This window comes from Anabrus simplex, chromosome 4 (assembly GCF_040414725.1).
Source record: "Anabrus simplex isolate iqAnaSimp1 chromosome 4, ASM4041472v1, whole genome shotgun sequence".
In the NCBI taxonomy this organism is placed as follows: Eukaryota; Metazoa; Arthropoda; class Insecta; order Orthoptera; family Tettigoniidae; genus Anabrus; species Anabrus simplex.
Genome location: NC_090268.1, coordinates 178,590,573 through 178,614,869, shown reverse-complemented (window position 1 = coordinate 178,614,869; position 24,297 = coordinate 178,590,573).

The following is a 24,297-nucleotide window of genomic DNA, read 5'->3' as shown; positions in this document are numbered from 1 at the left end:
AGTAACATTTAACTCGTGACCCATAAATTTTAGTTTAACCCGATCTACAATTTTATTATTATTATTATTATTATTATTATTATTATTATTATTATTATTATTATTATTATTATTATTATTATTATTATTATTATTATTGTACCGGGCGGTACACCTCCACGCCGCTAATTCAAACCTTGCGCCTGTTGAAACTCCTCTGCTGGAGGAAGTCTGAACTTTATCTAATGTATTAATTTTCAAGTTTCTGAGAAGATGTCACTACTTGGAAATTTTAAAGTTTCTGAACTGGGTCGTTTTCGACGTATTTTTGTTTTTTCCCTGTAGTAAGAAGTGTGAACTTTCTCTTCTAGAGGACACTACTGAAGAACTACAATAGTGCAACCTAGTGCGAAGTGAAAGAACTATGTTTTTGGAGAAATTTTGAATTCATAAGTTTGTTCCTTGTTAAATTTCTTTCTGTTATTGTTTAAGTTGGCTGTATACCCCTTTCTTTCCCCTTGTTTTGTATTTAGCCAATCCCGAATTTCTTTAATTAATTTCTGACCAATCTGATGTATCTTCTCCACCTTGAATATCTTGCTTAACCCAAGCCAATAAAGTTTTTGTGGGCGGGTGTTCTCATTTCCGAAAACGCCCCGAACATTCCACGAGAGTATATAAACTGCTGATTTTCGGGTCTCTGCGCCACTTCTGTACCAACTTTCAAAGTGTAAAGTACGTAGCAGGGGGCGGGAAGCGCCTCTTTCTTCGGGCAGCAGCTCAACAACAAGGTAATGGCCGTTTAATAACTTCTTTTCTTGCTAGCTCAGCAGTTTAACTCTCGGGGCGGGTCCGAAGTTTTTCCACCATGTAACTTTTCCTTAAAATGTAAAGACACTTAGTATTTATTCTATCTTTTAAACTACGTATTGGGATAGAGAGTGCTTAACCCTCTCAAGCTCCCACTCATATTGTTTTGAGGTGAACTTATTTTCTCAACCAATTCTTCCTTAATGTAAATTTGTTTCCTTCTAACGTCACCTCTTTAATATGGGATTAGCCCTTGCATGAGCGGCCTAGAGCCAGATTAGGTTTTAAACAAAAGGTATTAGGAGTGCAGATCGCCTCCTCTCAAATTGTTATTTTGGAGGTCATGTAATTAACCTTTTTCTCACTTAATAGACCTCAGTAGGTTGGGTATTTTACCCCTGTGTATATGTCCTTAGAGGACAGCTTGAAGGTGGAATTTGGTGTGGCCTTTTGACAGGCTTAAATTTTGAGAGCAAGTTGCTCTTTCTTGAAAATTTTGTTTTCTGCGCGCCTCAAGGAGGCCTTACTGTGTAATTTGGAGCAAGTGCTTCTGGGCATGAATGGGGTTTTCTGCCCCTCTGTTGAAACTTGATTTGGAGTAAAGTTGGGCTAATTGCCCAAGAATTGTGAGTTAGGGGCTCGAAGCCCAAATCTTGTGAATACTGTAATTGTAATTTGTTACCTTGCTACTCTGTACCTGCCATTATTGTTATTTCTTGATTTTGCTAAGAAAATATAACCTTGTTAAATTTTATCTTAACTTTATTTTCGTATTTTGAGGCCCGTTCACCCCCCGCACCTTCTTTCACCTCTACCTACCACGGAAAACTCCGTAACAATTATTATTATTATTATTATTATTATTATTATTATTATTATTATTGTTATTGTTATTATTAATGCTAGGTATCAATTTCACAAAAATCTAAATTCGACACTGAATCTGATGACACTAAAATCCAATGAAATACGTGAGATGAAATTTACACTGAAATTCAACATGTTAAATGTGACGTTTGTCCAACACGAGTTCAAACATTTGAAGATATTCTCAAAAACAATAATCTTTTATCGGTGAGGTCTGTGGTTTTTAAATAGCACTCTAAGCTGTCGGAGGGGCATTCAGAATTATATTAGGAGACACACACAGTCTAACTACACTAATAGAGTCCAACAAATCACACTCACAAAGTAACAACACTACCATTACCCATAGGAAAGAAGAATAGAAATATTGTCAAAAATTTATAATATAATACAAATACTACCATTAATGAATAAGTAAGTACTATTTCTACAAAGATGAACAGAAATATCATTATAAAATGGTACTTAAATTTCTGATGAAAGTGGATCTCTCCGTCGATAACTGAATGTGCTCACATGGTGATCTGCTTACATGGGAATCTGCTTCCAGTCGCTATCTCCCCCATGTTAGATAATGCCTACATCTTAATTCTTCATGTCGACAGCAAAGTCCATATTCATAATCCTGTAGATTGCTCCTTCGGACGATTGGTGAATCATCCTGGCAAAGATTATCGAACACGTAAAGGTTCTCTTCTCTCTTGACTGGATGAGAGCTGAAACTGACACAAAAAGTTTAGACTTTGTTCTCACACACAACCACGTGGAAATTATCGAAGAACAGTACGTAACGTAGTTCTCGACGACTACCAGAAGATAAGAGAGCGTTTATTCGTATTTAAGCATTTATACCGAGTGGGTGTGTTTCTACGTCGTTTCGTAATTGGATATCGTACTTTTACCTGATAGGTTCTCATAATTCTAGATATTACTGTCTCCAGAATATTCCACACGCTCTGCTAATTAGAGCGGCCTTGAAAGTTTCCAAGTAGGTGATATGACTCAGCTGGCCGGTCGATTGAAAAATGAATACTGTGCTCCCTGCCTGTCCAAACCGGTTCTCTGTATGAAGACACGACTGTGTTGAAAAACACTTGTAATATATCACTCTTAATGAAAGAATGATAACATCCGTTTTCCACGTACAATAAAATGTTCATTGTAGGCCAAACTTGAAGGGGCAATATCTGCCCAACAAAGTGTTCTGCAAATCACGACAGTGGTGGGAACGAAGCGGTTCAGTTCGGAGCGAGTACTGTGACGTCATTACTCGGTTAAACTGAGTACAGAACCCAGTACAACTTTATAGCGGTAAATTTGAACTTTATATAGACCTTATCAGCTACAGTTTACATTTATAAAAAAGATTATCAAATATTATCAGTGGGACTATACTCCGTACCTTCTATTATTGGTTATTTGCACAATTTTTATGATGTAATATACACTGAAAATATAACATAACAAACATTGTACTTTAAAATCTGTGTTTAATATGAGGTATATCAAATAGACATAAATCAAGGAATAAACATACAAATAACCCCCTGCGGGTGAGGGACGCACATGTAGAATACACCCGCGGTATCCCCTGCCTGTCGTAGGAGGCGACTAAAAGGGGCGACCAAGGGCTGACTGAATTAGAACCATGACACTAATTTTGATTCGTACCATCACGCGGGGAACACCATAGGTTGCCTGTACTTGCGAGTAGTACCACTAAGTTCGGTACGAAATAGGTTTGTGATTAGTAGCAGTTAAAGCCTGGCCTGGTGGATTCCAGTACCCGTGCGTCGTACCCATGTGTGCAACACCGCGGGTCTGGGCGTAGCCTGTGAGTTGTACCACTATATGAGCAGCACCGTGGGTCTGCGTTGCCTGTGATTAGTACCCACTATGTGAGGAACACCACGGGAATACCGGCGCCCGTGTTTAGTACACCTAGGTGGGGAACCTTCTCGGTTTGCGTTGACTCTGAGTTGGGCCATTGTGTGAGACACACCATAGGTCTGCGTTACTTGTACGTATTGCAATACTTGTGAGTAGTACCATCTTTTGTGGAACACCGTGAGTCTTCGCTACTTCTGATTAATACCCCAACATGACACATAAAGTACCATGGTTCTATTTTACTCGCGACATGTACCATTCTGTGGAGCCTTAGACGTGGATTTTGCACCCCCTTTAGACACCAAGCATCATTGTGCTTTATAAGTGGTTCCTTGGTCGGTAATAATGTTATTTTCGATCTGTATTGAGTCCGATCCACTGGTTTTTGTTTGTTTGTTTTGTGTTTTGTTGAGTTCCTGTCCATCCATTCATTCTTCATGCCATATTTTATTTTTATTTTGGTCATTGGATGCCTTTGCAATTTTTGTTCTTTCATTTCGTACCCTATGGGGCCGATGACCTCGATGTTAGGCCCCTTTAAACAACAAGAATCATCATCATCATCTAAACATACAAATAAATAGTAAGTCATATGGATAAACGTACCGTATTCCATAAAGCGTGTTATAATTGACGAAACGAAATCTTGTTCTTTGCAATGTGCCTAAATGCATATAATGTCAAACATTTCATTGATAACTATGTGGTAAAGAGTTAATACGATAACATCAGTAATGGAAATAAGTAAATTATACAAACGAACTCAATTCATCTTGTGACAAACATTCAAATCAGACGCAATACGTTGTACACAGACAGTATGTGAAGTGCCGTTATTCCTGTGGATTGCATGGAACAGGTGTTACATAGGAGGAATTTCTATTCAGAAATATCAGAGCTTCAGCTCGTTTCGCGGACAGCGACGACCTTCGGTCTGAAAGAATTTGTCCAGCACATGAAAACACCTCCTCTGCGGGCACAGATGTAGCAGGTACGCTAAGATAAGCAAGAGAAAGTTCACTTAAGAGATTTAAGTTATTGCTGGACCAATAGCAAACCGGATCTGCAGTACCTGGCAGCGGATGTATTTCTAGAAATTGTCGCATTATGATCGCAGCATCTGACTGCACCGTCGATGTTTGTAGCAGGGGGAGAGGTGATACTCCCACGTGGCGCGTCCCAGGTGGCGGACAGGGGGGTCCTAACCGGCTTGCCGGCGGACTTGAGGGAAATAAAATACCTCTCGCGGACCAAACACACTACCCCCTGTGGGTGGAGGAGGCTGACGAATTCACCCACGGTATCCCCTGCCTGTCGTGCGAGGCGACTAAAAGGGGCGACCAAGGGATGAATGAATTAGAACCATTAAACTACTCTTGATTCGTACCATCATGCGGGGAACACCATGGGTTGCATGTACTTGCGAGTAGTATCACTAACATGGTACGAAATATGTTTGTGATTCGTTGCAGTAAAAAGCCTGCCCGGGTGGATTCCAGTACCCGTGCGTTGTACCCATGTGGGCAACACCGCGGGTCTGGGCGTAGCCTGTGAGTTGTACCACTGTATGAGCGACACCGTGGGTCTGCGTTGCCTGTGATTAGTACTCACTATGTGCGGAACACCACGGGGTCCTTGGGACCGGCACCCGTGACTACTACCCTAGGTGAGGAAACTCATCGGTTTGCGTTGGCTGTAAGTAGCGCCATTGTGTGCGAAACACCATAGCTCTGCGTTACCTGTACGGAGTACAATACTTGTGAGTAGTACCATCTTTTGTGGAACACCGTGAGTCTTCGCTACTTCTGATTAGTACCCCAACATGACACATACCATGGTTCTATTTTACTCGTGACATGTACCATTCTGTGGGGCCTTAGACGTGGATTTTGCACCCCCTTTAGACACCAAGCATCATTGTGCTTTATAAGTGGTTCCTTGGTCGGTATTAATGTTATTTTCATTCTCTATTGAATCCGATCCACTGGTTTTTGTTTTTGTTTGTTTGTTTTGTGTTTTGTTGGGTTCCTGTCCATCCATTCATTCTTCATGACATTTTTTATTTTTATTTTGGTCAGTGGATGCCTTTGTAATTTTTGTTCTTTCATTTCGTACTATTAGGGGCCGATGACCTTCGATGTTAGACCCCTTAAAACAACAAGCATCATCATCATCATCATCACCACTTGTGCCACCTTCACTTTCATGAACCCTAAGAGATCGTCTACAGCCCCTTCCACATTTGAAGACAGCGTACATGTACTTGCACCATCTTCTTGCGATATTGCCGCTCGCTTTTTGAGGACACTTCTTAAGTCGTTCTCCACCTGTTGGTGAGCTTCTTCAGCCTTTTCAGGAACTCGGAATGTTATTTTCTTGTAGCGCGGATCGACTAGTGTAGCACCCCTAGTTACCGAGCGACTTTCGTAAGGAAATACCCTCCTAGAAATGGCATCCAAAATTTGTCTTTGGAACTCGAGCGCCAATTCTGTGAGCGGCTTCCTCTCCGAGAACTGAAGAAATAGTCCGTGAACTAACGGAATGATTTGAGAGGAAGTTACATACCGAGTTGCTGACAAAATAACAGTCATACTTTGCATAGGCTGCAGGATTGTTGTTACTTCCTTCATGATTTGCCATTCCTCGGCTTTCAGGGCTTGAGGCGCATTCAGTAGTTCACACTGAGCAAGAATAAGTTGCTCCTTAACTTCCAGCAGTCTACTTATCATATTAAAATTGCTGTTCCATCTTGTAGGACACTGTTGAATTAATCGCAATTCTTGGACGCCTACCGCACGTTGAAAGGTTTTAAGCTTTTCATATGCCGTGTGGCTGTGCTTAAAAAATGTGACAGTTCTGGAGCAAAGATTCAAGATATCTTCAAGAGGAGGCGTTCTTCTGATCCCGTCGTTAACCACCAAATGTAAGGTATGCCCCACACGGGGCACATGCCGTAGATTTAGCTTTTTTATTGCAGCAACCATGTTTGCTGCATTGTCGGTGGTTACAGCTGGCACTTTTCCTGTTAACCCCCATCAACATATGATTTCAGATAGACGATCTGTAATATTATCTCCTGTGTGATGTCCTGCCAATTGCGCTGACTCCAGACAAGCATATTTTAATGTCCCATTTGAGACAAAATGCCCTGTAACTGTAATAAAGGCATCCTGGCACTTGGACGTCCAGCAGTCAGTAGTAAGAGCAATGTGTTTTGCTATGCTGAGTTCTGCCTTCACATTGGTCATAACCTCTTCGTACAGCTGAGGAATTAACACCTGAAAATAAATAGCACGTGTAAAAACAGGAACAAATGTTGGTTTCTTTACGTAGGTAGTATCATATGAACAGATAATACATTGTGTTTACTTACATCTGAAAGAGTGCGGAAGGATAGAAGGTCATAACCTGGATTTAAGTCCCCGACGAACTTCTTGAATCCTCTATCCTCTACAACCCTCACTGACTGCATGTCTTCGCATACAAAGGTAGTTAAACTCCTATCCAACTTATTTTTTCTGCACTGTCTCTTCCATACGTAGGAATGGAATTACTTTCCTGATGTGTAACTGACTCTTGTACCATGTCCTTATGTGCTCGTTTTATGTGATTCCATAAATTTGATGTTCCTCCACCTGTACAATAGCTCTGATTGCAAATTTTGCAAGTAGCGGATTTTCTACTGCCATGCTTGGGAGGACTTCCGTGGCATTATTGTTTCTTCCTTATTAAAAATATCAATAGAAAATATAGCACAACAACTTTAATGTATAAGGAAACATACAAATAGAACGGACGGAACAACAGCACAGTGGTGTTGCGAGTGCAGCCTGGCTGGGAAGTGTAGTGTGTACTGAATCGTCCGCAGCGCTGTACGGAGTAATCGAGTTGAATCGGTGCTCCGCTGTGACGTCACGTAAACCGGAAAAACCGAGTTACTCTATAGTTATACTCGCTCCGTCCCCACCACTAGTCAGGAATATGGTACACATTAACCTCATTTTATACTCTACATGCAAAATATTGTACTAAGTTTACACTTTGAGGTTACAGTACTTATGCAGTTCAGAAAGTATCTTCTACTTTATAAATAAATTGAAAAGTAGGTTCATTAGTAAACCATAGTACGTTATCTTTGAAGCATTTTAACCTGGTCAGTTTCTCATAAGGTAAACCATACGGTTTCACACCACTTAAACTCATTAAGCATGTATCATAATGCCCATGGTTTTCATTTATGCTTTTAATAATGCAACCCAGTAAATAATACATGCTATTTTGTTCACCTGAGATCATGACTAACCACTTAAACACCAAACCCTGTGGTAAGTTAGGTTCATTTGTTACCTTGGAGGCTTCAAGATGCTTTATATGTTCAAGAAAACCTGCCATTGTTTCTCTGTCATCCTCTCTGTAACGCCTTCTATTTACATCTTTCGTGTATTGGGGAGCATTATTAGTTTTAAATTCTGTTTAAATTTAATATAGTTGGGACAATTTGCTTTGCCCTAACAAGACTGAAAAGGTTTTCTAAAGAGTCCTGGGTAAACCTAGAAGTCAAAATATACTTGTAATTACAATCATTTGACAGAATATTTTGTAAATCTAATGTGGATTTAGTACATATCTTAGCACCCATTTGCACTGGATTCCAAACACCTTTTTTCCCAATTTGAAGTAAGGAAAAATAGCAATATATGTCTCCAGAAAGAGGATACTTTTGTTATATGATGCTATGTTATGCTTACTTAAAGCCATAGTTGGTCAGCGGGAGGTCAAAATTGCAAACCCTTTTTCTACCAAGTCTATAAACCATGCTGTTGTGAAGTAATCTGGTCTTTTTTCTTCCTCTGCTAAGAATGTCAGACTGCTGCTAACTGTGTGATTGATCGCATTAGTAGAGGTTGATATCAAATGTGTAGGAGACAAGTCATTCTCATTCAGCTTTGGTGCTAATTTGAAAGTTGATCTCTTTTGATGTTTGGCTATCTCCGCTATATGATAAAAGTTTATCTTAATGGAGATTCAACTAAATTCGTTTACAGCAGATTCAGGAACTGTGATTACTTTATTATTTGCAATCATAATTAGATATTCTTAAACAAATGTACTGGGTGTGAAATGACAAACATTACTGAAGTTTCTTCAACTGGATGGACAAATGCGTTAACAGTTTCAGAGTAACGACCAGCTTTAACAACCTACAATCTTGCAAAAGCCCTAATTTGGTGACCCCATCTTTGATACGATTCCTAATAAATTAATATCAATTTTATCAGCCTCTCTTGTAATTCCAGAAACAATACTTCCATACACTGAACCACCAGTGCTAGCCCCTGTTAATTTATAGCCTATATGAGCGACACCGTGGGTCTGCATTGCCTGTGATTAGTACCCACTATGTGAGGAACACGACGGGAATACCGGCACCCGTGACTAGTACACCTAGGTGAGGGACCTCGTCGGTTTGCGTTGGCTATGTGTGGCCACGAACCTGCTACGCAGGCGTAGCAGGGGGAGAGGTGATACTCCCACGTGGCGCGTCCCAGGTGGCGGATAGGGGGGTCCTAACCGGCTTGCCGGCGGACTTGAGGGAAATAAAATACCTCTCGCGGACCAAACACACACCCCCTGTGGGTGGGGGAGGCTGACGAATAATACACCCACGGTATCCCCTGCCTGTCGTGCGAGGCGACTAAAAGGGGCGACCAAGGGATGAATGAATTAGAACCATGCACCTACTTTTGATTCGTACCATCATGCGGGGAACACCATGGGTTGCATGTACTTGCGAGTAGTATCACTAATATGGTACGAAATATGTTTGTGATTCGTTGCAGTAAAAAGCCTGGCCTGGTGGATTCCAGTACCCGTGCGTTGTACCCATGTGGGCAACACCGCGGGTCTGGGCGTAGCCTGTGAGTTGTACCACTATATGAGCGACACCGTGGGTCTGCGTTGCCTGTGATTAGTACTCACTATGTGCGGAACACCACGGGGCCCTTGGGACCGGCACCCGTGACTAGTACCCTAGGTGAGGAAACTCATCGGTTTGCGTTGGCTGTAAGTGGCGCCATTGTGTGCGAAACACCATAGGTCTGCGTTACCTGTACGAAGTACAATACTTGTGAGTAGTACCATCTTTTGTGGAACACCGTGAGTCTTCGCTACTTCTGATTAATACCCCAACATGACACATACCATGGTTCTATTTTACTCGCGACATGTACCATTCTGTGGGGCCTTAGACGTGGATTTTGCACCCCCTTTAGACACCAAGCATCATTGTGCTTTATAAGTGGTACCTTGGTCGGTAATACTGTTATTTTCGTTCTCTATTGAATCCGATCCACTGGTTTTTGTTTTTGTTTGTTTGTTTTGTGTTTTGTTGGGTTCCTGTCCATCCATTCATTCTTCATGACATTTTTTATTTTTTTTTGGTCAGTGGATGCCTTTGTCATTTTTGTTCTTTCATTTCGTACCATTAGGGGCCGATGACCTTCGATGTTAGGCCCCTTAAAACAACAAGCATCATCATCATCATCATGGCTATGTGTGGCGCCATTGCGTGAGAAACACCATAGGTCTGCGTTACCTGTACGACGTTCAATACTTGTGAGTAGTACCATCTTGTGTGGATCACCGTGAGTCTTCGCTACTTTTGATTAGTACCCCAACATGACAAATACCATGGTTCTACTTTACTAGCGCCACGAACCTGCTATGCAGGCGTAGCAGTGGGAGAGGTGATACTCCCACGTGGCGCGTCCCAGGTGGCGGATGGGGGGGTCCTAACCGGCTTGCCGGCGCATTTGAGGGAAATAAAATACCTCTCGCTGACCAAACACACTACCCCCTGCGGATGGGGGACGCACATGTAAAATACACACGCGGTATCCTCTGCCTGTCGTAAGAGGCGACTACAAGGGGCGACCAATGGATGATTGAATTAGAGCCATGAAACTACTCTTGATTCGTACCATCATGCGGGCAACACCATGGGTTGCATGTACTTGCGAGTAGTATCACTAAATTGGTATGAAATAGGTTTGCGATTAGTAGCAGCAGAGAATGGTTCCCCTGTGGGTTTCCAGTACCCGTGCGTCGTACCCATGTAAGCAACACCGCGGGTCTGGGCGTAGCCTGTGAGTTGTGCCGCTATATGAGCGGCACCGTGGGTCAGCGTTGCCTGTGATTGGTACCCACTATGTGAGGAACACCACGAGAATACCGGCGCCCGTGATTAGTACACCTAGGTGAGGAACCTTACCGGTTTCCGTTGGCTATGAGTGGCGCCATTGTGTGCAAAACACCATAGTTCTGCGTTACCTGTACTAAGTACAATACTTGTGAGTAGTACCATCTTGTGTGGATCACCGTGAGTCTTCGCTACTTTTGATTAGTACCCCAACATGACAAATACCATGGTTCTACTTTACTCGCGACATGTACCATTCTGTGGGGCCTTATTCGTGGATTTTCACCCCTGTAGACATCAAGCATCATTGTGCTTTGTAAGTGGCCCCTTGGTCAGTAATACTATTTATTATTCACGATCTTTTTTGTATCTGATCCACTGTTTTTTTTTTCCTCTTTGGTTCATGTCCATCCATTAATTCTTCATGACATTTTTTTAAATTTTGGTCAGTGGATGAATTTTAATTTTTTGTTATTTCATTTCGTACCATTAGGGGCCGATGACCTCGATGTTAGGCCCCTTTAAACAACAAGCATCATCATCACATACCGCGTATCATTCAAGTTCTCTTCCAGAACAACTAGGGGACCCATTCCATAGCAAGAAAATGCACCCCAGACCATAACAGAGACACCAGCGTCATGGACCACACCTTTGAGGCAGGCGGGATCCATCGCTTCATGTGGTCTGCGCTACATACGGTGCCTCCCATCGATCGGCATGGTGCAGCTGAAATCGTGATTTGTCCGATCATATCACGTTACGCCATTGTTGCAGTGTCCATCCCTTCTGGTGACTGGCGACAAGTTCGCATCGTTGTGCCCGATGTTCGGCTCCCATACCCCATAGAACCTATGTTCCTACGGATTGTCCACTGGGAGACGTGTCTAGCACGACCTGAGTTGAATTCAGCCGTGATTTGTTGCACGGTTGCCCGTCTGTCACTATTGACAATCCGTCTCAGATGTCGCCGGTCACGGTCTTCGAGGGTGGCTGGAAGGCCGGTCGTTCGTCTGTTGTGGACGGTGACACCCACATTCAACCATTCACGATACAACCTGGACACGGTTGATCGTGTGAAGTCGAATTCCCGCACCACTTCCGAAATCGCACTTCCCATTCCTACCACCATACCCGCTCGAACGGTGTCAGCTCACGACGACGTTCCATGTTACACCTGTCACATGCACAGCCACTGCTCACAAGGTCTCCTATACAACTGCCGCTGGCACAGGGGTCGTGTGGTGCAGACAACACACCTGCGCATCAGTGCTCCGCTACCCCATGACTTTTGCTCAGTCAGTGTATATATACTCGTGTTATGGAGGTGGTGTAGTGTATGAGAGTAGATTCTCATATGTGGTATGAATAATAGGGAGTACCTTCTCAGATTGATGAGTACGTACTCACTTTGGTTTGAGTATGTCTGATAGTTCCCTTAAACTTGAGTATATATATAGTTTTTGAGAGTGAGGGATGTTGAGTTCATAAATAATGTGGTGCCTCGTGGAAAAGTTTACAAGGGGAGAAGTGAACAGGTAAACTCTAATAACTTGTAAGTATGTGTCACTTTTCAGAAGTGAATGTGGACTGCATAAATCAATACTTATTTGGACCAGAAAAACCGGAAACAATGGGGAGGCGCTATCAAGAACATAGTTAAATTAAAAGCATTGGTAGTTGACTCTGGATTCCATTGTGTTTAGGAGAAGAGCTTGGCATTCATCAAACAACTGTGTTGAAAAATCTTGCTGAAGTTATGGACAACACCATGGCTAAAGCTGCAGTGTGGACAAAATTTCCTGAAACAGATATGGAATTTAATGTTGCAAAACAAGAATGGCAGGAAAAGTAGTATTTTTCCAGCAGCAATAGGTGCTCTTGGTAGTACTCATCTTAGAATTAATAAGCCTCCAAATTATGGTGAGAAATATATAAACAGGAAAGGGCATGCAAGTAATACTGTAAAGGGAACATGCCAAGGAAGTATACTGTTGTAGAACTCATGGTGAACTGGGGGGATGTATTCCTTTATCATCTGATGATCTTTCCACTTCACATATTTTATTTTAATGCCATCTTCGCGCAAAGGCGAGAGAGAAACCATTGATGGCCTACCAAAAATGCGCCTTTTAAAATCTGCTTTTCTAAACGGAAAGTCCCGGTTTAGTGTATATTTGAACTGCATTGTTACAGGATTTCCTTTAGTGATTCGGATCCATCGAATTTTCCTTCTGTGTGTTTAGGAACTTTGTCCTTTGTTGTAGAATCCATAGGTTTAATTGAAAGAAAGTTTTCTTTTGTCATTTCTACTATGGAAAACTTTGTTGTGACCTCCTTCACTGCTTCCCTCTAATCATGGGGAACAAATACGTATTTCAAATGTTTCTTTGCCTTTTCAATGAGACCAAAATCTTGATCGCATTCCATATATGTATGTACAGGTTCCAGTAACTTGTGATCTATTGAGTCAGTATGTTGATTTGGCCTCAAGATGTACATCCAGTATTTCACAGTATGGCAGTTCTTCTTTTGACCACCGCAGCAGTCACTGTATGCAATAATATGAAATACTTCACTATTCATCTGTTCCGAATACCTGACTAAGCATGAACCAGTTTTCTCGAACCCCTCCCAGCGGTAGATTCATCCCACATGAACATCTTGGCTTTTCCTGATTTAAGGTCATGCACACTCAGATTGTAGGTCCACAAAACTCTCAGATAAAATATTTTGTTTGTAAATCTTCATAATATTGTAAGAATGGCTTCCTGGGTGAATGAACTTACCGGTAAATTTACTACTTTCCTTTTGATCTGAGCTTATTGCAGAGCACATAGAACTCGATTCTTAGGGCACATAATCATCATTAGATTCCAATGAATCGGAATCAGAAGTGGCATCTAGAAAATGTATTATGCATTCTGTAAAATGTAAGCGAACTAACATAATCTGTGAATAATATTAAAATTATTGCGTAATATAAGCTATGATTAATAATAGTAATTAAACAAATTGCACAGGTATGACGTTTTATTACTTGTAAATAACATGCCAGTGCACAGCAGATTACTAATGGATAAATACCTATGGATCTGACGTTGCCAGAAGAACACAAACCTGCTATCGCAAACAAGGAATGGTATCACATATGGAGTATTTAATAATGCATTAAATATTACCATAAGTACTCTCAAAAGCATACCTACAACGTCACCCCTGTACTATAAGAAAAATACTTAACTGAATCTTCATTTCGGAGAGCAGCAATGTGTCTTTCGTCCGCCATTTCACTTGAACTGGTTGTATTCAAAATGCGTTCCAGGCCCAGAGTTAGAGGTTAAACTTTATCATCACAGAGTGCAGCACTATGCAGGAACTCGCTTGTACTTCTTTTACTCTGAAGAGAACCATACTTCAAGTTACCAAATGTGAACTTAGACCATTTTCTTGTGAAATGTCACTCGTACCAATTGTACTCTCAGCCCCTCAATTTTTTTTTTTTAAATATATACTTTAATATCATTCTTTAATCTCGCACCTTAACGTTTTTCCATGAGTTCCAACACTCTTAACTGCTTTAACAGCACCAAGCTCTGTACAGTAGTTCTGTATTGCTTAGAGCTCTAGTTTCATCATCTTCGTAGTCATCGAAAACACTTCTTTCTCGCTTAGGGGTGGCTACAGTTGGAGAGTTCACGATTTCTATAGGACTCTCTTATTCTCTTCCCTCTTCCAATACTACAAACTCCACTAAAGGTGGAGGAATGTGTTCTAGCTGAACTTCAGGAAGTCCTACTCCAACCCCAGTTGCTCCTGAGAAAAAAAAATGAAAATACGTTTTAAGTCACTTTTACACTTTTCTACGGACAATTGGATTAAACGGAGCTGAAATCCGAGGCCCAGGATTCGAACCAGGGTACTCTGAACCAAAGGACTGGGTGCTGTTTGGTTCTTATAAAGCAATAAATAGAAATATCTTATCCTTAACGTTTGTATCATTTGCAGACAAAACACTTTATACAACCTGTTTAAACCTAAACGATACTATGCTCACCGAGCTTCCGGTGGCGTTGGCATTTTTGTACGTTCTGATAGCTACAGCGAAGAGGTTCCATTAAGAACCCACCTCCTGGGGGTGGGGGACGCACATGTAGAATACAACCGCGATATCCCCTGCCTGTCGTAAGAGGCGACTAACAGGGGCCCAAGGGGCTCTCAACTTGGGAGTGTGGATTGGCGACCACGGGGCCCTTAGCTGAGCCCTGGCATTACTTCCACTTACTTGTGCCGGGCTCCTCACTGTCGCCTATCCTGTCCGATCTCCCTTGGTCAACGCTTGTTCTTTTCCGACCCCGACGGTATTAGAGCATTCGATGCCTAGGGAGTTTTTCCTTTTCACGCCCTTCGTGGCCCTTGCCTTTCTTCATCCGTTACTTCATTTTTCGAAGTGACGGATCCCTTCTTTTTTTCTCTCTCTCTACCCCCTGTGAGTGGGGGACCCAGACGAATAATACACCCACGGTATCCCCTGCCTGTCGTGAGAGGCGACTAAAAGGGGCGACCAAGGGATGGTTGAATTAGAACCATGTAACTACTTTTGATTCGTACCATCACGTGGGGAACACCATGGGTTGCCTATACTATACTTGCGGAACAAGGAAGGTTTGGAGGACTTCCCTTCGGGTTTCGCGGTTGGAAGCCGTGGTATTATGTCGTCTTCGGATCGGCCATGATATCCTGACTCACTCGCATCTTTTGAAAGGGGAACCGCCTCCGATGTGTACCTGCGGCGAACACCTTACCGTGGTACACATCCTTACGGAGTGTGTGGACCTGGTCGATCTGCGCCGTAGTCTTAACCTTCCGAGTACAATCTCCCTTATCTTGCGAGATGACGAGCAGTCAGTCAGCAGACCTCGTCATCCGCTTTATGAGGGATAGTGGTCTGTTTTCTCGTGTGCGATGATGGCCTTTCTCCTAGTGGTGTTTGTGTCAATAGCGCTTTTATCCCATTGACTTCATTTTAGTTTGTGTTGCGTATTTTAATGTGTTATTTTAACGTCTCTCGTAAATTATGTACTACCAGGCAACGCCTTATTCTTTAGTTTTCCTGTATATTCTCTTATTTTATTAGAAAATAAGGCATTGCGTATTAGATCCACTGATTGTTGTAATCTCACCCTCATTTTTCTCCATCACCATTTTTTTAAAACTCTAGTCAGTGGATATGTTATTAAAATTTTAACATCATCTCTCATGTCGTTTATCTCGTTCCATTAGGGGCCGATGACCTTCGATGTTAGGCCCCTTTAAACAACAGGCATCATCATCATCATCATCATCATCATCATCATCATCCTCATCATCAGAGAACGTCGCTAACCTCACTGCTGCTATCTTGATAGATCCTAACCTCACTGCTGCCATCTTAACCACGTAGGCCCGGAATTTTAACAGCTGTCAGTATGACAGCTGCCATCTTCACAGGTCCTAAACACGTGCACTTTTTTGGTGCGGATTTTGAACAAGTGAACATGGCAGACATCACTGCTGCGATCTTCACAGGTCTAACCTCTCTGCTGCCAACTTAATGACGTAGGGGCGCGGAATTTAAACAGCTGAGAAGATCACAGGTGCCATCTTGACAGGTCCTAACTGCGCTTAATTGTTTGGCGCGGATTTTGAACAAGTGAACGTGGCTATCCTCAATGCTGCTATCTTGACAGGTTCTAAACTCACTGCTGCTAACTAAACGACGTCGGGTGCGGAATTTAAACAGCGGGCAAGATAACAGCTGCCATCTTGACAGGTCCTAACCAAACCCTGTTTGTGGGGGCGCAGATGAAGAATAAACCCACGGTATTCCCTATCTTAAGAGGCGACTAAAAGGGGCCCAAGGGGCTCTCAACATGAGAGTGTGGGTTGGCGACCTCGGGGCCCTTAGCTGAGTCCTGACATTGCTTCCACTTACGTGTGCTACACTCCTCACTTTCGTCTATCCTGTCCGACCTCCTTTGGTCAAGTCTTGTTCTTTCCGACCCCTACGGTATTAGAGCATTCGAGGGCTAGGGAGTCTTTCATTTTCACGCCCTTTGTGGCCCTTGCTTTCCTTCGTCCATTACTTCATTTTTCGAAGTGACGGATCCCTTCTTTTCTTCTTTATCTCTCTGCCTACCCCTCAGGGTGTGGGATGCAAATGAAAAATACACCCACGGTATCCCCTGCCCGTCGTGAGAGGTGACTAAAAGGGCCTACCAAGGGATGATTGTACTAGAACCATGAAACTACTTTTGATTCGTACCATCACACGGGGAATACCATGGGTTACCTGTACTTGCGAGTAGTACCACTATGTTATGTACGAAATAGGTTTGTGATCAATAGCAGCAGAGTGTGTGTCACTGTGGGTTTCCAGTACCCGTGGTTCGTACCCTTGTGAGCCACAACACTGGACTGGGCGTTGCCTGTGTTTAGTACCCACTATGTGACGAACACCACGGGAATACCGGCGCCCGTGATTAGTACACCTCGGTGAGGAACACCATCCGTTTGCGTTGTCTATATGTGGCGCCATTATGTGAGAAGCACCATAGGTCTGTGTTACCTGTACGACGTCCAATACCTGTGAGTAGTACCATCATGTGTGAAACACCGTGAGTCTACGCTACTTTTGATTAGTACCCCAACACGACAAATACCATAGTTCACCTTTACTAGCGATAAGTACCATTATGCGGGGCCGTTGACCTGTATTTTGGACCCCTTTAGACAACAAGCATTCTCGATTCAGGATTGTGCTTTAGAAGTCGTCCTTTCGTCAGTAATACTATTTTTATGGTAGTTTTTGGTTAGGATCCACTGATTGTTTTAAATTCATATCCATCCATTCATACTTCATGCCATTTTCTTTTATTTTGATCAGCGGATAATTTAAAACGTTTAATTTGCCATTTCATTTCGTACCCCACGAACCTGCTACGTTGGCATAGCAGGGGGAGAGGTGATACTCCCACGTGCCGCGTCCCAGGTGGCGGATAGGGGGTCCTAACCGGCTTGCCGGCGGACTTGAGGGAAATAAAATACCTCTCACGGACCAAACACACTACCCCCTGCGGGTGGGGGACGCACATGTAGAATACACCCGCGGTATCCCCTGCCTGTCGTAAGAGGCGACTAACAAGGGCCCAAGGGGCTCTCAACTTGGGAGTGTGGATTTGCGACCACGGGGCACTTAGCTGAGTCTTGGCATTGCTTCCACTTACTTGTGCCAGGCTCCTCACTTTCGTCTACCCTGTCCGACCTCCCTTGGTCAACTCTTGTTGTTTTCCGACCCCGGCGGTATTAGAGCATTCGAGGCCTAGGGAGTCTTTCATTTCACGCCGTCGTGGCCCTTGCCTTTCTTCGTCCGTTCCATTCTCCTCGGGATCGGAACTGTCCGACATACCTGAGTGAGAAGAAGATCCAGGAGATCAAGACCCTGGATGGTCTTTCCTACCAGGAAGCGCGCCGTAAGTTTAATTCTACGAATACACCTGCCCGTACACTAGACTATAGGTTGATAGCTCAGAGTCTTCCAGGTTCGTCATTCACAACCTCGACACCTGTCCAGACCGCTGCGCCCAAGGCGACTGTTGCTGCTCCCAGCAACGTCGCGAATAGTCAAAGCTCGAAGGGGGGGACCACCCCACCTTCGACCAACCAGAAGTCTGTGCCGGCTGGGAACCGCCAGCCGGCACAGCAAGGGGGGAAGACTAAGTCTCCCCCCCCTAGGAGGTCGACGAAAGTCGTGCCCCAGCCGGCGGAGGCGGCTTCGTTGACCAGGGCTGGGAAACCATCTCCCAGCCCGTCTAAACTCGAAAAAAAGAAGGGGAAGAAGAGCGCCCGTCCTGAGCGCTCTCGGACTTCCCCTGCGAAGGAGAAGTCATGCCCCCCATCTGGGGGATATGAGTCTGCGCCAGGAGGCACTCCTGCTCCAAAACCGGCGCGCTCTCCTCGTAGGGGACCCCCTCGCGCCCGAAAAGCGTCGAAGTTCTGGGCGACACCCCTGCCATCTTTCGATGACGGAATGGATGTCGCGCTGTCCTCTACATCTACGGATGTAGAACTAGATAGTGTTTAGGCTTACGAGCACTTTTTCGCTCATAACCTAACACTCCTTTTATAGTCCACACTATGGCACTGTTACAGTGGAATTGTAACGGTTATGACAGGCATCTTGCTGAGTTACGTCAGCTTATTAGTGAGTACGCAGCGAGTATAGTCTGTCTTCAGGAGACCAATTTCAGACCTGGTCATCATACGGTCTTGAGGCATTTCAAACTATACTCGACAGAACGATACTATGCTCACCGGGCTTCCGGAGGCGTTGGCATTTTTGTACGTTCTGATAGCTACAGCGAAGAGGTTCCATTAAGAACCCCTCTTGAGGCTGTAGCGGTTCGCGTCTCGCTGCCTGTCATAGCAACAGTGTGTAATGTTTATCTTCCACCTGGCCAGAATCTGAACATCAATGATGTCGCTGATCTTATAGATCAGCTTCCACCACCCTTCCTCTTATTGGGCGATTTTAACGCCCATCACCCCATATGGGGCTCTGAAACACCTTGCCCACGAGGAAGAGAGCTGGGAACACTTCTAACAGATCTGGATTTATGTATTTTGAACACAGGGGAACCAACTCACTTTAGTGTACGTTACGGCACATACTCTCGCATAGACGTAAGTCTATGCAGCCGTACGTTGGTTCCACTGTTTCGGTGGAATGCACACGATGATCTCTGTGACAGTGACCATTTTCCCATCATTCTTACTTTGTTGAAACATAAACCCGTCGAGGCTCCCCCTCGATGGATTCTTAAACATGCTGATTGGCCAAAGTACACATCACTAGCTGTCTTTACCGATGATGTCAGGCGGACCGTCGACGAGGAAATAACTTACGTCACCCAAGTTATTCTTGCTGCTGCTGAGGAGTCCATTCCGTTTTTCTCGGGGGCTCCTCGCCGAAAACACGTTCCTTGGTGGAGCGATGAAATAGCAGCAGCCATCAAAGAACGCCGTCGCGCTCATAAACGTTACCGTCGACAGCCTACTCTGGCCAACTTGGTAACATTTAAGAAACTCCGCGCTAAGGCGCGAGTTTTTATTCGACAAAGTAAGAAGGCTTCATGGGAGAGATATGTGTCGTCCATGACGTCACATACTCCATCATCTCAAGTGTGGACGAAACTTCGACGAATTTCGGGTATTCAAGGATCATCTGCTGTACCGGGAATTTCCATTGCAGGCAGTGTCGCCACTGAACCCCTCGCGATTGCTAATCATCTCGCTAGCCATTTCGCGGATGTCTCTGGCTCCGGGAATTACAATCCTGATTTCCTCCCTCTGAAGCGGGAGGCAGAACGTCATCACCTTAGTTTTGCCACCCATGATTCAGAGGACTACAACGTGCCCTTTACGGAGTGGGAACTCCGCAGCGCCTTAGCGCTTTGCAAGGACACGTCTCCTGGACCGGACAACATCCATAACCAGATGTTGAAACACCTTAGTGATGATAGTTTACTATATCTCCTTCGTGTGTTCAACCGAATCTGGACAGAGGGTGATTTTCCGTCTCAGTGGCGAGAGGGCATAGTCATCCCTGTCCTCAAGCCTGACAAAGATCCTAAGTATGCAGGAAGTTACAGACCGATTTGTCTTACAAATTGCCTGTGTAAGCTATTTGAGAGGATGGTAAATCGCAGACTCGTGTGGTGTCTGGAGAAACATGGACTTTTGTCCGAGTACCAATGTGGATTTCGAGCCGCTCGATCCACCACAGACCACTTGGTACGCCTGGAGAGCTCTATCCAGGATGCGTTTCTCCGCAAACAGCACTTGGTAGCTGTCTTCTTTGACTTGGAGAAGGCCTACGACACCACCTGGCGATATGGCATCCTTTCAGTCCTGCATCAATGGAGATTCCGAGGTAACTTGCCGGTATTTATTGCGAATTTTTTGTCCCTTCGTCTATTCCGTGTCCGAGTAGGGAGGACATATTCGCAATACCACGTTCAAGAAAACGGAGTCCCACAGGGATCGGTTCTTAGTGTCACTCTGTTCGCGATTGCCATAAACGGTATTGTCGCTGCTGCTGGTCCAGCCGTAATACCGTCCCTATATGTGGATGATTTTGCTCTGCACTATAGCTCGTGCAGTATGGCAGTCGCAGAGCGACAGTTACAGCAAGCTATTAGGAGGGTGGAGAAGTGGACCTTAGAACATGGCTTTCGGTTTTCTGCCGCAAAGACCTCCGTTGTCCACTTTTGTCGTCAACGTACTCTTCACCCTCATCCTGAGCTTTATCTAGGAAATGTCGTTCTCCCAGTTGTTGACACCTACCGATTTCTTGGGCTCCTTTTTGATAGTAAATTATCGTGGGAGCCACACGTGCGGGAGCTAAAAGTGCAATGCACCAAGAGGCTTAACCTCTTGAAGTTTCTTAGCAGCACTAATTGGGGGGCTGACCGCGTGGTGCTCCTGCGATTCTATCGGGCACACATTTTATCCCGGTTAGACTACGGCAGTGCAGCATATGGCTCCGCAAGACCAAGCGTTCTTGCGAAGCTGAACAGTATCCACCACAGCGGGGTTAGGTTGGCGACGGGAGCTTTTCGTACTAGCCCCATCGCTAGCCTGCTCGCTGAGTCTGGTGTGCCGCCTCTACACCTGAGGCGCCAGCAACTACTACTTACATATGCTGCAAATTTGCGACAGATGCCACTTCATCCGAGCTATCCCTGCGTGTTCAACAATGGCAATCGCTTGTTGTACGTTGCTCATCCACGTGCGACGCGGCCGGTTGGGATACGCTTGGATAGCAGTTATGAATTGTTTGACGTACCTTCGATTCCTTGCCTTGTCAGACAACCAAGTGGGGTACCTCCGTGGGTTGTGCGACGACCTGAAATCATCCTGGATTTGCACACTGGCCCGAAAGGAGACACGGACCCTTCGATTTATCGGAGGATCTACCTGTCCGTTCTTGGCCGCTATCCAGGTTCAGTCGTCGTTTACACGGATGGTTCACGGACAGATACGAAGGTGGGCTGTGCGTTCGTTGTCGACAATGATCGGTTTCTTTTTGCTCTCCCGGATACCTGTAGTGTGTACACGGCAGAGCTCTATGCTATCTGTGAGGCTCTGCGGTACGCACTAGACAATGAGCGCCGACACTTTCTCGTGTGTACTGACTCCTTGAGTTCGCTTCAGTCTATTGATACCTGTTTCCCTCGACACCCTCTGGTGCAGCAGATCCAGGACCTGCTGGCCGGGTGTTCGGATGCCGGCACCAGAATTACGTTTGTGTGGCTCCCCAGCCACATGGGCATAGAGGGAAACGAGTTAGCAGATCAGGCTGCCAAGGAGGCAGTTACACTGCCCCCGTTGCCTTTCAAGGTTCCAGCAAGTGATATTCGCTCTCAGCTGAGACATCTGGTTATGTCTCATTGGGAGATGGAGTGGCAGGCCATCCCACTTCCCAATAAGCTGAGAGCGATAAAAGGAACAACGAAGGTATGGAGGACTTCCCTTCGGGCTTCGCGGAGGGAAGCCGTGGTATTATGTCGCCTTCGGATCGGCCACGGTATCTTGACGCACTCCCATCTACTGAACGGAGAACCCCCTCCGGTGTGTACCTGCGGCGACCATCTTACCGTGGTACACATCCTTACGGAGTGCGTGGACCTGGTCGATCTGCGCCGTAGTATTAACCTTCCGAGTACTATCTCCCTTATCTTGCGCGATGACGAGCAGTCAGCAGACCTCGTCATCCGCTTTATGAGGGATAGCGGTCTGTTTTATCGTGTGTGATGTTGTCCTTTGTCCTAGTGTTGTTTATGTCAGTTGCGCTTTTATTTCATTGACTTCATTTTAGTTTGTGTTGCGCATTTTAATGTGTTATTTGAACGTCTAACGTAAATTATGTGTTAATATCTGTATTACTGGGTAATGCCTTATTCCTTAATTTCCTGTACTTTCTCTTATTTTAATAGAACATAAGGCATTGCGTATTAGATCCACTGACTGTTTTAATCTCACCCTCATTTTTCTTCATCACCATTCTTTTTTAACTCTAGTCAGTGGATACTTTTTAAAATTTTAACTTCATGTCTCATGTCATTCATTTCGTTCCATTAGGGGCCGATGACCTTCGATGTTAGGCCCCTTAAAACAACAAGCATCATCATCATCATCTCTTCGTCCGTTACTTCATCTTTCGAAGTGACGGATCCCTTCTTTCTTCTTCTTTTCTCTCTCTCTTTACCCCCTGTGGGTGGGGGCACAGACGAATAATACACCCACGGTATCACCTGCCTGTCGTGAGAGGTGACTAAAATGGGCGACCAAGGGATGATTGTATGAGAACCATGAAATCTCTTTTGATTCGTACCAACACGTGGGGAACACTACGGGTTGCCTGTACTTGCGAGTAGTACCATTATATTAGGTATGAAATAGGTTTGTGATTAGTAGCAGCAAAAAGGGGTTCTCCTGTGGGTTTGCAGTACCCGTTCGTCGTACCCATGTGAGCAACGCCGCGGGTCTGGGCGTTGCCTGTGAGTTGTACCACTACATGAGCGACACCGTGGGTCTGCGTTGCCTGTGATTAGTACCCCAACATGACAATTATCGTGGTTCTACTTTACTCGCGACATGTACCATTGTGAGGGTCCTTAGACCTTGATTTTGGACCCCTTTAGACATCAAGCATCCTCGATTGAGGATTGTGCTTCATGAGTGGTCCCTTGGTCAGTAATAAATTATCTATGATCTTTTTTTGAATTGGATCCACTCCTTTTTCGTTTGCTCGTTTTGTTGTTGTTTTTGGTTCATGTCCATCCATTCCTTCTTCATTACGATTTTTTTATATATTTTGGTCAATGGAGGATTTTGAATTGTTTGTTGTCATTTCATTTCGTACCATTATGGGCCGATGATCTCGATGTTAGGCCTCTTTAAACAACAAGCATCATCATCATCATCATCATCATCATCATCAGTTAATGTTCTGAAAATTACGTATACTATCCCAGGGCAAGTTATATGCATCGTGGCGTAGTTTATTACGGACCATATGTCGTAATTCTCGTATTGTAATGTAGCGTGGTTTGTACTTAGGTATTCGTGTACAATAACACACGCACAGTAAGTCATGTGAAGAGATGCTAGGAGAAGGATCTGTCCTTGCTTACTTACTTTGTGAGGTTGTTTCGTCACAAGAAGATTAATTAATTTATGACTCGTGCGGGAAGAGTAATGGACGTAATTAGTAACGTTGAGGGGTAAAATTTTCATGTTTGTAGCGAGAAATAAATTCAGTAGATTTTTCTCGTCACTAGTCTGCTTCAAAAGGTCCGTGTTAAAATCGCCCATGATTATAATGTCATCATATGCCGAGATAAGATTTTCTAATGCCTCTTCAGAATCATTTTAGGCGGCTTGTATACAATCCCTATTAATATCCTTTTATGACAGTCTAATTCTACAAACATAAATTCCGGTCGCAGTGT